This window comes from Manis javanica, chromosome 4 (assembly GCF_040802235.1).
Source record: "Manis javanica isolate MJ-LG chromosome 4, MJ_LKY, whole genome shotgun sequence".
NCBI classification, from domain to species: Eukaryota; Metazoa; Chordata; class Mammalia; order Pholidota; family Manidae; genus Manis; species Manis javanica.
The window spans coordinates 152,701,003-152,716,584 of NC_133159.1; the positions used below are offsets into that span (position 1 = coordinate 152,701,003).

At 37.1% G+C, this 15,582-nt stretch overlaps 1 long non-coding RNA gene across 1 annotated transcript in view; it reads left to right on the forward strand.

Annotated features, from left to right (window-relative positions):
- Positions 1-790: 790 nt before the first annotated feature.
- LOC140848762 (uncharacterized) overlaps positions 791-15,582 on the forward strand; it is a 129,876-nt gene continuing 115,084 nt past the window's right edge. The window contains exon 1 of the long non-coding RNA XR_012129878.1: positions 791-896. This is a non-coding gene — a long non-coding RNA (uncharacterized lncRNA). The remainder of the gene's footprint in view (positions 897-15,582) is intronic.

The window sequence follows — 15,582 nt, forward strand, 5'->3', positions numbered from 1 at the left end:
GCAGTGACATAACAGGTTTTGTAATTTAAAGTTTTGGTGGTCAAGCAAGGCCTCTCTGTAGAGCTAATGTTTAAGCTATGATCTATATGTCTACATGGAGTTCAAGTGTGTGAAGGTACATGGCAAAAAAGTACTCTGAGCAAACAGGACAGCTCTGAGAAAGGCCTGAAAGGAGAGCAAGCCTGGCGAGTTCAAAATAGGTAAAGGAGGCCTGGAAGGCTGGAATGTGGCAGACCCTGCAGAAACTAGTAGGATACAGTCAAAGGGGCCAGTTACTCCATGGTGAAGGGCTTGGTTTTTATTTTAGGTGAATTTGGAAGCTACTGGAGACTTTTAAGTAAGCGAGTAACATAATCTGATTTTATCATTATACATCATTACACAGCTTGCTTTGTGTATAGAATGACTAATTGGAAGCTGGGACAATAAGTTAGGAGGCTGTGGAACACTCCAGGCAACAGATGTCACTGGTTTGCCGAGAAGTGAACGTATTTGAACTATGTTTGCGTATGGAGTTGACTGAACTTGTTTATAGATTGGATGTTAGGAATGAGGAAAGGCAACATGTGAAGGGTGGTTTCCATTTACTGGGAGAGAAAATACCAGGCAAGAAGCAGGTCTGGAGGAGAAAATGAAGAGTTTAGTTTTGGCCATGTGAATTTTACTACACCTAAAGGATTTATAGGTGGGTGGAGTTCTGAAAAGCAGGCAAGGCTGGACTGATAATCTTTTGTGTTTGTATGGTATTTAAAACCCCAGAATAGGCAGAGGTAAGCAGACGAAGGGCCAGCACAGTTTCAAGGAGAATTGAAATAGACTCTGTCTTTCCTTGAGTGGGATGATAGAGTACATGGCCATCTTCAACTCATCATAACATACTTTCAACTACTTTAAAGGTATTGTTTCACTGTTTACTGACCATTGTTTCTGATGAGAAGTCAGACATCATGATTATCACTGTTCCTCTGTATATAAATTTTGTCTGCTGCCTCTGCCCTGTTCCAGTTTCTTTTATCTTTCATTTTCAGTGATCTGATTTTAATGTGCATAAATGTGGTTTTCTTTATATTTATCTGCTTGGGGTTTCCTGAGCTTTTTTGCTTTGTAGGTTGCTGTTTTTACCGATTTGGGGAAATTTTCAGTCATTGCTTCTATACTTTTCCCTCTTTATTTCTCTTATTTCTACAGACTGCTTGTAGATTAGGAAAAACCTCAGGTCTTGTTCATGTATTTAGCAGAAGAGTTGTTAGAATGGGTTGAAAAGGGAATGCTGCTTTACTACAGCCTGGCTAAGGGATAATGCAGCAAGATGATGGTGAGAGAAACCCTCCCAGTGGATGGAAGTTTAAGAAACAGACTTGGTCATCAACTTAATGTAGAGAAAAAGTAAATGAAGTGAGTACATGCATGGACCCCACGGCATTGGTAAGTGGCTTGACTGGTTAGGCAGGGGCTTAGAAGGAATATGATTAGAAGATCAGAGATAGAGAAGTCTGGGAAGATGCATGTATGTGAACCTATGGAAATAGACCCAAGTGGAACCTGTGTGCCACACATAAATGCCCATCAGGGAAGATGCACCTAGTATGGCACTACATAACCAGGTGGATTGGCCAGTTCGTCACCCCAGAGATCACACAGTGAATCTATGACTGTAATAGCTGTTTTCCAGGCTGGAACTTATCCATGGACCCAACAGTTTGAGCTCCCTCTTCTGGAAACTGACTGAGCTAATAGAGTGAGTTCACAGTATTATACCATCCATTAAAGAGAAATCAAACAGCCATATGATTTCAAGTTGATTACAACAAAACTTTCAAACTGAAGGGGCCAGCAATTCATCCTTACTGAAACTGACACATATTCTGGGAATTCCCATTCCCATTGGCAGTGCCTCCACCAACTGTTGGAGGACTCAGAGAATGTCTGTTTTACTAACATGAACAAGTGATCTACTTTATAACAAAGAAGCATAGTCATGGGCATATGGTCATGAAGTCCACTAGTCCTGCCATGTATTTTATCACCCTGAAGCTTCCATTCTGATAGGAAATTGGAAGGAACTCTTAAATACACAAGTGTGTGCTTAAATGCCATACCTTGTGGGGCTGGACTGCTGTCTTCAAGGTGTGGTATATTTGCTTTGAATCAACAGCTATGATATGCTGCTGTGCCCACAGGTAGAGACCTCAAGGGTTAGAAGTAGGAGTGGTCCTCCTTAGTATCACTTGCAGGGACACTCGTGGACAGACTGTGTATCCTCTCCTCACCCCTACAGGTTCATTAGAGACCATGGTTCCTGGAGTAACATTCTAGTAGGACTACAGTAAGGTTTTCACTAGACCTAACTCTCCATCCGCTACCTCATTATTTGGGTTTCTTTGGTCCTGTATGTTAGCAGTAAAATACTGAAGTTGTTATATCAGTAGGAGTAATTGACCTGATTATAAGGAGGAGATAAGGTTGATGCCTCACAGTAACTTCAAGGAAGAATACAACTGGAACTTCGGAGGTTTGCTGGGTTGCTTCTTGATGCTTCAATGCCACTGATAATCATGAACAGGAAATTGAAGTAAACATAGTTTAACAAGTTCACAGTAAGCAGAGACTCAGACCCATCAAGAACAAACATCTGTGTCACCCCATTGGGCAAGTAACCTAGATCTGTAATGAGCTGGCCAAGTGTATACAAATCCTATAATGAGCAGGAGAGAAGAGAGGCAATACATACCATTGCTGTCTCATGACTAACTACAGCAGTGGGGACTGTAGCTTGTCCCTTCTCCTATTACAAACCTTCCTTTCTGGAATTATAACCAGACACAGCCTTAAAGAATTGGTCACAGGAATGACTGCACCTTACACAGGGCATGTGTTCATCTAAGTGGTGCAGATTGCCTTGCTTGTGTCCGTCCATCCCTGACCATTTCAGAGTGTACCAATACAACCTTTAAATGCTACTATCTGCCTGTCCTCCTGAGAGCTTTCTTTAGCCACCAGGTTCTGCTTTATCAATGCACACAGTAGGTCAATGTGACATGGAATTAACATCCTCTGGGACAGTTGTTAGCCAGTGACTGGCAGGAGTTGGCATATAAGCACGTCAGCTCCTCTTCCTTTGGGTGGGCTAACTCTGAGGTGCATGTTTCCTGGAGTCCACCAAATGGGACAAGCTCCAGTTACCCATAGCGGTGAATTGCTTGAAAATGTATCATCAGTTATTGCCTAACCCCATCCTTTGCTTTTTCATCTCTACTCTGCCAGTATTTCCTGAGAGCATATCCCAAATAAATAACTCTCATACTCAAAACCTTAAATCAGGGTTTGCTTTTGGGGAAAACTCAAACAAAGCTGACTTCATCTACCATTTTGGAGCTCCAGGCTTCTACATATTTCTTGAGAAGAAAACTATTAGGTTCATTTCTATCTCTCTTCTTATTTGAGGGGATCTTGATTCCTTAAGCCTTATATTTTGTCTTTACAACCCAGTGAGATTGCCAAAATAATCTGTTTTTCTGCAAACAGCCGCCCTCCCTTCATCCAATTCTTCCTCCTTCAGATCCATATCAGCAAATGACTCCACTAGAAAACAGCTGACAGTTTTTTTCTCTGCAATTCCTCCTCTCTGTAATCTTGTCTTCACTCATCCTGGTAACATCTGCAACTCCCTAGTGACTTTATACAGATGTTCATATTTTATTTGGATGTATCCATTCATTCTTAATTGGAACATTGTTCCAGCACCAGCTATTTCATCATAGCTGGAAGCCTACTCATTGAATAATTATATTTTTAAATTCTAGAAATTCTATTTTGTTCTTTTTCATATCTGCTTGGTAACCATTTATAATTTGTTGCTCCCTGTTTTTTTTCAACATTGTTTTTAATTTGCTTTGAACATATACATGAGACACAACTATTTAATAATCTTTATCTGTGAATTCTAGTATCTGCATTTTGCAGTAAACATGTTTCAGCATTTTTTATTCTGATTTTGCACATCATGTTTTGTTTCCTTGTGTGCTCAATGATTTATTTTTAAATCTGAATGGCTCATTTTCCTTGGAAAATTATCTCTGTCAGAGGATTTTTTGAAATGTCAGTTTAAGGTACATTTTTCTAGAAAGAATTTAGTTTTGTTTTAGTCAAGTGCTTGGAACATCGCCAGTCTGGACAGAGCTTTGCCCTGTTCATGGTCTGAAGTTATTTTGGGATGCATGAGTAAAGTGAATTCAGCAGGAAGTCTCCACAAAAGCTGACTGTGCTTACACATTTCCTAAGGATAATGCCCTTTGCTAGGCACCAAAGCATTTCCTCTGCGTTCACTCAGGGAGTAGTCCTTGGAATCTCATTTTTTATAGAAGATTCTCCTGTAAACTTGAGTTTTGTCTTCTGCTGCCCACCCCCTATTATCCTTGGAAGTTATTATCTTGTTCCTCAGATATGACAAATATCTATAGGGTAAAAGTGGTTTTCTTTTGTGGGCTTTCATAATATTTACCTTTTCCCACATATTTTAGTGTGAGAAATTACTTATTTTTTACTAGTTCCTATATGCTTTTAAGAATATTTTTAAAAATATATAATTTATTCATCATTTTAAATTGTTTTCTTCAAGCAAGTAGGATTGGATGTCTAAATCAGCCCCAATACCTTAATAAGTACATACTCAGTTTTAAGAACTTTTTGAAATGTGTGCTATAACCTCTAATTGGTGAACCCTGATACAAAAAAAAAAAAAGAAAAGAAACTTAGATCAGTAATGAGACAGACAAATTTTCATTACAACATTTACTACTTTATATAAATTCATCTATCTAGCTACCCATTCAGTGTTTTTCATGTTTCTCAAAAATCTGTTCATTGCAACACATTGTAAGAAGATGAGAGAACTGGGATACTATTGTTTTAGTCAAATAAATTCACCTAAATTGACATGGGCGCCAAGCCTTGACCCACCTGGCCTAGGCAAACAACATCAAGTCCTTTGAGTATGCATTTCTCCCGTAAAACAAAGATGAAAATATCTTGCAGAACTGTTCTGAAGAATAAATGGGAAAACTTCATTAATCTACAAATATTTACTAGGCAATGATAATATATTATGCCCTGCGATGGTTAGTTTAACTGAAACATTGGCACTTCTGGGGTCTCAAGCCTGCCAGCCTTTGGACAGGAACTATACCACTGGCTTTCCCAGCCCTCAGGCCTCCCACTCAGACAGGAACTGAACCATTGGACCTCCTGTGCCTCCAGCTTACTGACTGACCCTGCAGATCTTGAGACGTAGCAATCTCCATAATCACACGAGCCAATTCCTTATAATAAGTCTCTTTTTGTATAGTATACATCTATTGCTTCTGTTTCTCTGAGAACTTCTGACTAATATAGGCCCTGGCTAAGTACCAGGCTATGCAGCTACCTATGACAGTGTCGGGTATTAAGGAGTTTATTATTTAATGGGTTTATGAGAAAGTGCTTTGGAATGGATGGTCATAATTGTTAGTTTCCTTTTCCTTAAGCCTGTTAGTTAAATGTGAATATGGAGGGCCATTAAAATATTAAAATGCACGAAGAATTAATATTGTTCTTCTTAGCAGATAAACAGTATGTGTCTTTAAACACCAAATATTACAGAGGGAGAAAATGAGGGAAGATTATCAAAAAACTGCGAAAGAATGAGGTCTCACAGGCCAAATACCAATACAATAAACTGATGCAAATGAAATGGAAAGACATTGAATTCAATACAGGCAAATTACTTCCTGACTAAAGAGAGACAGGAAAATCAGTTTTTTCAGTGCACCAATAAGAGCAGCAACACAATATTCTGTCCCTGAACTCCGTCTACTAGAATGTTGCAAAAACAAATCTCTATCCCTGAATCCCATTAATCTGAATAATGATCATTAGAAAAGGCTACCCGAGAAGACTGAGGATCCTAAATATCCTGAACTGTAATTTTGAAAGAAGTGAAAGAGATTTACTCTCCAGATCCTTGTTTGTGAGCTTTCCTAAAAGTCGCTATAGAAATGTACTGTTTTCAATTGTTACTAACTCTCATACATTTTATCTACATTTTTCAACTGAATGGCCTTCACTTAGATTGTTTCTTCTATCTTCTTTGTCCTGATAACACATTATTTTGAGGACATTTTACTCTCTTCTATAAAAACAATTAGGAAGAAATTATTTCCAAATAGTAACAAACACTGTTTCTGTTTCATTCAATCCAACATTTAGTAGCATCTCCCAGCTGACTTCCAATGCAGTGAAAAAAAGAAAATGCCATAGTGAAGAGAAACAGCTGTTTCTTCCAATGCTATGAGTCTTTTAAACCTCTTCTTGCAAACAAAATGTAATCATCCCTTTATTTCCAAAGGTAGGGGAGATCAGCTCCAAATAATTACAATCAGAAACAAAGGTGACTAACAATCTCCCTTGAACAATAGGAATATATACATGATCCACAGTTCCCCATTTCTCCATTTGCCTTTAGAAGAGAATAAGGGGAAGTAGTTACAATAATAATAATAATTCCCTTTTAAATAAAGATCTCAAATTTTGAAATGTTCTTTCTTAGGATGTCAGACTGAAGAATAGGTTCAAATTGTCAAAGCTATTTGCAATTAATATTGCAAGTGTATTTTAACGATAGGAAAATGAGTTTGTGTCAAAGCAACTTAGGCCGTTAGTGAATTACATTTTCTCCATCTGTCAAACAAATAGCACTGAACCTCCTTTGAACATCTGTTGAGTTTAGCATGTGCTACAGGCCTGAGGCCTAAATATGTAATTTGGCTGACCCTAATGGTAATGGTCCCTTACCAAATGAGTGTTCATAGAAATACATTTTCTCACCGCTTTTACCCCTTTTTTGAACATCTATACTTTCACAACTACCATTTCTGAATATTTTTCTACCATTTGTCTGCTTTTACAATTTGTGATGATGTTCTCATTCTTTTAGTATGCATTTCCTCTCTTATTTATTATCAGTTTTCCCCTATACCTTAAGCTCATTTTTGCAACCCCTACTCATAATGGCTTAGGCTGAGTCATATGTTAGAATTTATTTTTTAATTTCAATTTTTCCTATAATAGAGACAAACTCTAGTTGCCTGAAGCAAAAGCTGACATATTGGTCCCTTGGAAATGTTTATTTAAAGCCCACACACTCTGTTCTCAACTTTTATACAGAAAACCAAGGGAAAACCAAATCAAGGGTGAAAATCAGGAAAAAAGCCTATAGCATTAGGCCCAAGGTACCATTTACCATCTTCTGTTTTTACTATCTCTAGTTTGAAGTGGGGAGCTCTCACCTCCATGTGGAATCAACATATGACTACCATGAACATGAAAAGATAAAAATAAGAGACCTTGAGAGTGAAGACAGAAAAAGAAGCAAGGTTTGGAGAGGAGAAATAGGGGAGAATTCTAAGAGAGGTTGAAAGTGCAAAGTTTTTGTATCTCCCATCAACCCACCAACCCAATTTCCATCCTTTAAATCTTTGAGAACGGTCTTAAGTGTTTAGGTACTTACAGTGAAGTTGAAAATATTCAATGTTTGGAATCCAAGGACAAGGAATAGTTCTTTAGAAATTGAGGCAGTTTATGTTGAATATCTTTAGTAATTACACTGTTGTATTGATGTCTAAATAAATCAGTACATTGGTACTAGCAGTAGAACATTTAAGTGAAATAAATGAATATATTTATGCTACTTGTAGGACATTTATGTTGAAAGACTATATTTTTAACGGGATACCCTGATGATGTCCAAATGTTGATCTCTAGCATAGACCTTTCCTTTTTTAAAGAAAAATTGCTCTAGACACAGCTAAACCAGCAAGGAAGACTTTATTTAAGAGTATTCCCAAAGGCTATCTCTGTTTGCTAATTGGCACATATCAAAGTTAGGCACACACTCCAACCCTCCTGTAGAGACTGGGAGGTAGGGGTGCTTTGATGATTATATTTCAAAAGGATGGCACCTAGGTCCTGGAGAAAGATATTTGTGTTTGTAAAACCAGCAAGAAGGTGTGAGAAGATTTACATTTTAAAGGGGCAGAGAATGAATTTACAATTTTAAGTTTTCTAAAGTAAATGCTTTAAGAAAAGGGAGCCTATAATCAGGAGGAAACCAATTTGAAGTTTAGTCAAACTGAAGGCAACATTAAGGCCGTGTTGATTACCTCTGACCTATAATTGCCACTCAACATAACCACTGGATATCTAACTGGCTTTTAAAACATAACATGTCCAAACTGATCTCTAGATCTTCCTCCACAAAACCATTCATCCTATAGTCTCCCATCCTCAGTAGTGATACATGTCAATACCATCTTGAATCATCCTGGTCTCCACTTAAAAAGTGTACAGAACCTGACAACTTCTCACCATCTCTTCTGCTATGCATATGGATTGTCAAAATAGATCTTACATGATCTCCCTGCATCTAATCTTGCCCTTCTTTCTTTATTTTAAACCCAGAAGTATGAATGACCCTTTGAGAACATAAGTCTGATTATGTTATTCCTTTGCTCAAAACCTTCCAATAGCTTTCATCTCAGGATTTAATCTAAAATCTTACAGTTGCCCTACTTATCTCACCCTACATTATCACTCTGAGCTCTTCTCCTGCAGCTCTCTCTCCCTCTTTCGGCACTACAGTCACACCGGATTCCTTGCTGTTTTGGGAACCCACCGGGACCTACTCATTTGCTATTCCCTCTGCGTAGGATGCTTTCCCAGGTTATCCTGATACACCTATATCCTTTGCTAACTTTAGGTCTCCTCCTCAAATGTGCTTTTCTCAGTGAAGGTTTCCATACCACACTGTCTAAAAGTGACCCTCTAACACTTCCTATCCCCTTCTCTCCATTATTTTTCCCTCTATCACCGATTGCCATCTAGAATACTGTATGTTGCATTTGTCCTGTTCATTATTGGTCTCCCTCATCTAGACCTTACACTTCTTTTGACTGCTGTATCCCCAATGCCTAACAATGCCAGACATGTTAGATGCTCTAATGTTTGTTGAATCTTAACTGAATTGTGGTCTCTAACACACATGATACATACACAAATAGAAAACTCAGACCAGCATCATGACAGTGTCAGTTCAGCATCATCTGTACCCCCTTCTAAAATCTCTCCTGTGTCACTTTTCCAGCAGAGTCTAGGTTAGATTCTGCCAGTAAAGGTCACTCCAGTGAGATTTGGAGAGGAAAAGAGAAGCAATTATCCTTCTCCAGCCACAGTGGATCAGCAGGCTTGGACCAGCAAAGAAGATATGAGGTTACCCCTTTCTGGGCATGCCCTGTGATTCATCTGTTGTAGAATCCAGGAAGCAGCCTCTTTACTCCTGAAACCCAGTGGCTGTGTCCTCCGGGTAACCTTTTAGCTTTTTCAGTGGTTTGATAAGCCCCAATCTCCTATATTAAATCCCTTCCTGTTCACTTTTGCTCACTTGCTCAAACTCTGAAGTACAAGTACTTACAAGTATGAATGCACCAACACACATATGTAGGAAAATATGCAATTAAGAACAAATCTTCAGCTCCAGTTATGAACCTCTTTTCCCAGGCTAAACTTTTCTTCTGTTTTTTAGTTCTATTGTCTAATTACCCTCCAGAAAGACTGCACCAATTACATTAAAATGAGCAGCTTAAGGAGAATGCTTGAAAAATTTACTAATTTGGGGGTTTTCATTCTCTTTTATCTTTATCAGTGTGATAAGTCAAAAATAGTACATCTTTTAAAAATGTCATTTAGTTTATGGTACATTTTTATTCAGGTTTACACTTTTTTTTACATTAATATGTATTTTTTATGGTTTTGCTTTTAGAAAGGTCTTTTTTCCCCAGGCTTATATAGTTTTTCTCTTCTATTTTCTTTCATTATTTTCTCTCTTATTTGAAAAAATCACCATTACTTTTTTCTAAAAATGTGGAAAATTTTATTCTACTTCTCATATTTCAGTTCAAGTCCACTGAATTGACTATTTATTCTTTTGTTAATTCCAGTCTGTTTAATTAGTATTGGATTATAGTTTATATTTGTATCTGAAAATGCAGTATCTCCTTTATAATTCTTTTTCTTTAAAACTTTTCTGCCATGCTTGCTACTATAGAAAGATTTAAGTATCTTTACTTGAAGTACCTAAACTTTTCTTTTAAATATGGGTTAGAAAAACAGCAGCAGAATCACAGAACCCAAGAATGGACTAACAGTTACCAAAGGGAAGGGACTGGGGAGGGTGGGTGGGAAGGGAGGGATAAGGGTGGGGAAAAAGAAAGGGGGCCTTAAGATTAGCATATATAATGTGGGGGGGCATGGGGAGGGCAGTGCAACACAGAGAAGACAAGTAGTGATTCTATAGCATCTTATTATGCTGATGGAAAGTGACTGTAATGGGGTTTGTGGGAGGTCTTGCTGAAGGGGGGAGCCAGTAAACATAATGTTCTTCATGTAATTGTAGATTAATGATAACAAAATGAATTTTAAAAATTATGAATAAAAAATAAATAAATAAAAGATGCAGAAGTTATAAACATGCTTTACTTAAAGGGAAATTTTACTATGGACTTGACATTTTGGAATTAAATTAAAATTTGGAATAAAAACAAAGAAAAAATAAATATGGGTTAGAATTGCAATATTGGTAAATACATTTGTGAGGACTACAGATATTAATAATTTTAAGTCTTTTCAATATTGCTTTTATTCATTTTTGTCTTAATTTAACTAGTTAATTTTTGTTATTTTTCAAAGAATCATATTTTGATCTTATAAAGTCTAATTTCTTTTCTTAAAATATATTCATCCCTACATTCAAATTTCCTGATCTGTCCCTTCTGCTTTCTTTGGGTTCATTATTGTTTTCTCAGATCTGTTGTTGAATATGTGCCTAAATCTGTAAATTTTTTTTTTAGTAATAAAAGCACATTTAAATTATTGGGAATAGCTTTGGACCATCCTTTCTAATATGATACGTAATCACCATTGTTGGCTCATGAATTTTCGTATGTACACTTTTAATTTCATCTCTATCAAAGGAGCTATTTAGGAGAATGTTTAAAAATTTCTAAATGGTTTATTTTATTCCTTACATTGTGATCAACTTCTGGTTTTATTACAGTGAATCAACTGATACTCCCTCTAAAATTTCTATATAGTGGAATTTCTGGATATTTACTGTGTGGCATAGTGTCTGGTCACAGGTTAGTTTTGCGAAAGTTTTCATTTTCTGCCACTTGTCTTCTGTTTATGGCATTATCCATCAAATGGCTGATACTTCTTTGTAGTTAATCTGTCTATTCTTTCCTGGCTTCTGGGTTTTACATCTTTGCTAGTGAAATTTAATTAAAATAAACCCCCACAAAACTATTTAATCATTTTTTTAACTTCTGCCAAACTAGACTACTTATATTTTCTCAAACTGAAACTACACATCTGCATTACTAAATTCCTCCTACTGTTTTATTCTCCCTGAAAGTGGACTTCCTCTCATCTTCTTCTGTAGAAACCCTGTTGATTCCTTAAGATCCATTTCAAAGCTTACCTCCTCTTTAAGTGTCTCCCAGTTTGTTTCCATCATGCAATCAGAGGTGCCACTTCCTTCTCAGATTCCCACTATACATTATTTGTACTTTCCTGTGATGTCACATGTTCTGCCTTGAATTAAGGTTAATTCAATAATTGCCTTTCCCTTATGTAGAGGTGTACTGTCATGAGCACAAGAAGTGCTTTTCATTCAGGTGTGTTTTCTCTGGCTTAACATCTGGCACACAGTAGGCTCTCAATAAATACTGTTCTTGAATAGTTTTGGTGTTCGAGAGAGACTCTCTGATTTAAAACCATAGCACTTGGTTCTGTTTGTTGGAGAGTACCGTGGGAAGAAACTATGGTTATTATAACTCATCCTGATTAACCTGATGTATGCTGAACTGTGGAGACCCAGACATGTTCAGAAATGCCAGACAGACTTTCAACATAACAGTTCAGAAAATAGGGTAATTACCATTGTTTCTGTTTTATGTTCCTAGGCTTGACGCATAGATTTCTCAACTTCAGTTGCTAAGGCATCTGAATAAAAACATGTTGTTTATCTGTAAAATACCACTAGAGAACTGGCTGTTTTCAGATGTCAGGTTGATCTAACACACGCTTCCTTTATCCTCAGCATCTCTGTTTCGTTCAGCAGTCTATCTGTGGAAAATAATCCCTGCACTTGATTTTTAAGATATCTCCATGAAAGTTCTCTGATAGGCTCTCTTTTTAAGAAGCTGCCTGAACTTTTCCTAGCTGTGATCTTTCAAGTTAAGGCCAGCCTGCTGTACAAACCTTATGGCTTCTGTTTGGCCTTTAATAATTGCTTTGAATGGGGCTCTTTACTTAACGTATTTAAATAAGGAGCTGTCTTTTGTTTGGCTCCTTTGAAGATTTAGTGCATTATTCACAACTGAAAAATGGACTTTTCCATAAAAATGTTGAGAAACCCTGCACCACTCCTGGCTATTCTTACATTTGCACACTATGGACACTTTCTAGGAAGGCTCTTATCTTCCATTTTCCATGTTGGGCCTTCCTAATAAGGTGCTGATCTTGATTGGCAATGCATGTGGGCTCCCATTTGATGTAGTTGTAATGGATTTAAGCACAGTTATTAGCTCTATGTGCTCTGGGTGGGTAAAGAAAACCACTCAATGCCATAGCCATTGCCAAGAAGTAGAAAGACCTGTAGCACTAGAATTGCATGACTGATTTTTCATTGCATTTGTTTATCTCCATTTAAATCAGACTGAGGGTTGCAAGAAAATCTTACTGAAATTTATCATGTCTTAACATGCATATTAATTTGGTAGGGTTGCCTTAACAAAATGCCAGAAACTGGGTGATGTAAACAACAGAAATTTATTTTCTCACAGTTCTCAGGGCTGGAAGTCTGAGACCAAGGTGTCAGCACGTTTGGTTTTTCCTCTGATTTCTCTCCTTTGCTGTAGATGACCACCTTCTCCATGTGTCCTCATGTGGCCTTTTCTCTGTACGCATGCATCCCTGGTATTTTCATCACTTCCTACAAGGATATGAGTTATATTGGTTTAGGGCCCCTCATAAAACCCCATTTAACTTTAGTTATCCCTATAAAGGCTCTATCTCCAAATAGTCAGATTTTACAACACTGGTGGGCAAGGGTGGGTTAGGGCTTCAACAAATGAGTTTTTGGGGACATAGTTTGGTCTAAAATGTTATGGCTGATGGAAATATCATAATGCTGTCCTAAAAAGAGACCACATACACAAAGTGTTCAGTACAGTTCCCGGCATATAATTAGGACTCAGTTGGTGGTGGTAAGAGTTACTTTTACTGTTGATGTAGTGATGAATATTATTATTACTAGTATTTAGCCAAATGAGGCCATAATAATATCAATGTAAGGTAAAAGTCTTCATATAACCACGGTGTTGTTCAACTCTAAGCAGTGACTCTCTCATTTTAGATGCTATTTGAATTTGCAAAAACTCAAGTCAGTGGAAAAAAAGGCAGTTTAATAAACTGGAAATAGTAGAGGCTTTTGAATAGGAAGGCTTGTGTTCAGTCTCCAATTCTGCCAAGATTGAGGCAAGTCCTTCAACTTTCTGCTTTCTCATTTTCTATGTCTAAAAAACAAAATAACTAGTTTGTATTTGTATTGCAAAGATCAGGTGAAGGGGAGCAGAATATGCCACCCCAGAATATGGCTTCTTAGCATATTGATTATTATGAATTAAAGATACCTGAGAAATAGCTGGCGCAAGGACCTCCTTTGTCCCCATGAATGCAGGAAATGAATCTGCCATGTGAAGTTACCCTCCCTGTGCTAGGAGGGCTCTTTATTGCCAGAGATAACAGAATTCAAAGCTGAGAAGACTGTATAGACACCTTGTTACTTCCTCAGTAATTTACCCAAGCCCAAACTTCTTTGTCTTATCAATTCTTCACAAATTTATTGTTTCTTTGTCTGGAAGATATAAAAGCTGCCTGCTTTGGTCACACCTTTGAGCCTCATATCTTTGGGGCTTCCATACATAGAAAATTAAATTTACTTTTCTCCAGTTAATCTGTTTTATGTCAATTGAATTATTAGGCCAGCCAAAGAACCTAGAAGGGAAGAGTTTTCCTCCTCTACATAAGAAAGATACCACATTTGGACCTTTGGAAGGGCAGTAGCATATGATTTGATGTACTTTATCCATGACTTTTTCTAAGGAGAAGGGTAGAGAAGTTCTGTGCTTTAAGGGTTTTTAGAAGGCCTAACTAAAAAGACAGTATTTTCAAGTGAAAACATAGCTGTAAGGAGAGAGTTTATTTTATTATTTATCAATGCAGTCTTTGCTTTTTGGACATAGAGTTCTCTATTTTAAGCAGTTCATGAGCTCAGTACAAAAGAGTAGATAGTGAATGGAAAGAAAAGTCTTTCACCTCTGACCTTTGATTCTACAGTTCCAACTCCATTTTGGAAACAGCCCCTGTTATGAGATTCTCATGTTTTTGTTCTGTCCATATAGAAGCATGTACTTCTCCTCTTCCCACATACAGACTTAGAAAACTAAAAAAGGATCCTACTATATGATTCACATATGCAGCATTGAGTAAGTTTAAAACGTACAAAGTGATGGTTAGGTACACATATATATTATGAAATGTTTACTACACTAAGGTTAATTAACATACTTCACCTCACATAATTACTGTTTTGTTGTTACTGTTATGGTGAGAAAATTTAAAATCTATTATCTTAGTAATGTTCAAGGATACAATACAGTATTGTTAACTATAGTCGTAATGCTATACCTTAGATCCCCAGCAGTTGTTCCTCTTACAGCTGGAAGTTTGTACCCTTTGATACCATCTCGTTTTCCCCTGCTTCTTATTCCTTGGCAGCCACTGTTCCACTCTCTGCTTCCAGAAGGCTTTTTTAAAACTATTTTAGATACTGCATATGAGGGAGATTGTACAGTATTTGTCTCTCTCTGACTTATTTCACCTACCTTAATGCCCTCAAGGTCGAACTGTGTGTTATAAATGGCAGGATTTCCTTCCTTTTTGTGTGTGGCTGAATTAATATTCTATTGTAAATAGATACACCACATTTTCTTTATCCATTCACGCATCAGTGGACACATAGGTTGTTTTCATGTTTTGGCTATTGTGAATTATGCTGCAGTGAACATGAAAGTGCATATATCTGTTGGGGATAGTGATTTATTTCCTTTCCCTATATGCCTGTAAGTGAGATTACCGGATCATATCACAGTTTAATTTTTTGAGGAATCTCCATTCTTCAGGCAAGAGAAACAACAAAATGAAAAGACAACCTACAGAATGGGAGGAAATATTTGCAAACCAGATGTCTGATAAGGGGTTAATATGTAAAATATATATGGAACTCATATAACTCAAAAAAACAAGTAATAATTTATAAAAATGGGCAAAGGACCTTAATAGACATTTTTCCAAAGAAGACATATAAATGACCAACAAGTACATTGAAAGATGTTCATAATCTCTAATCATCAGGAAAATGCAAATCAAAAC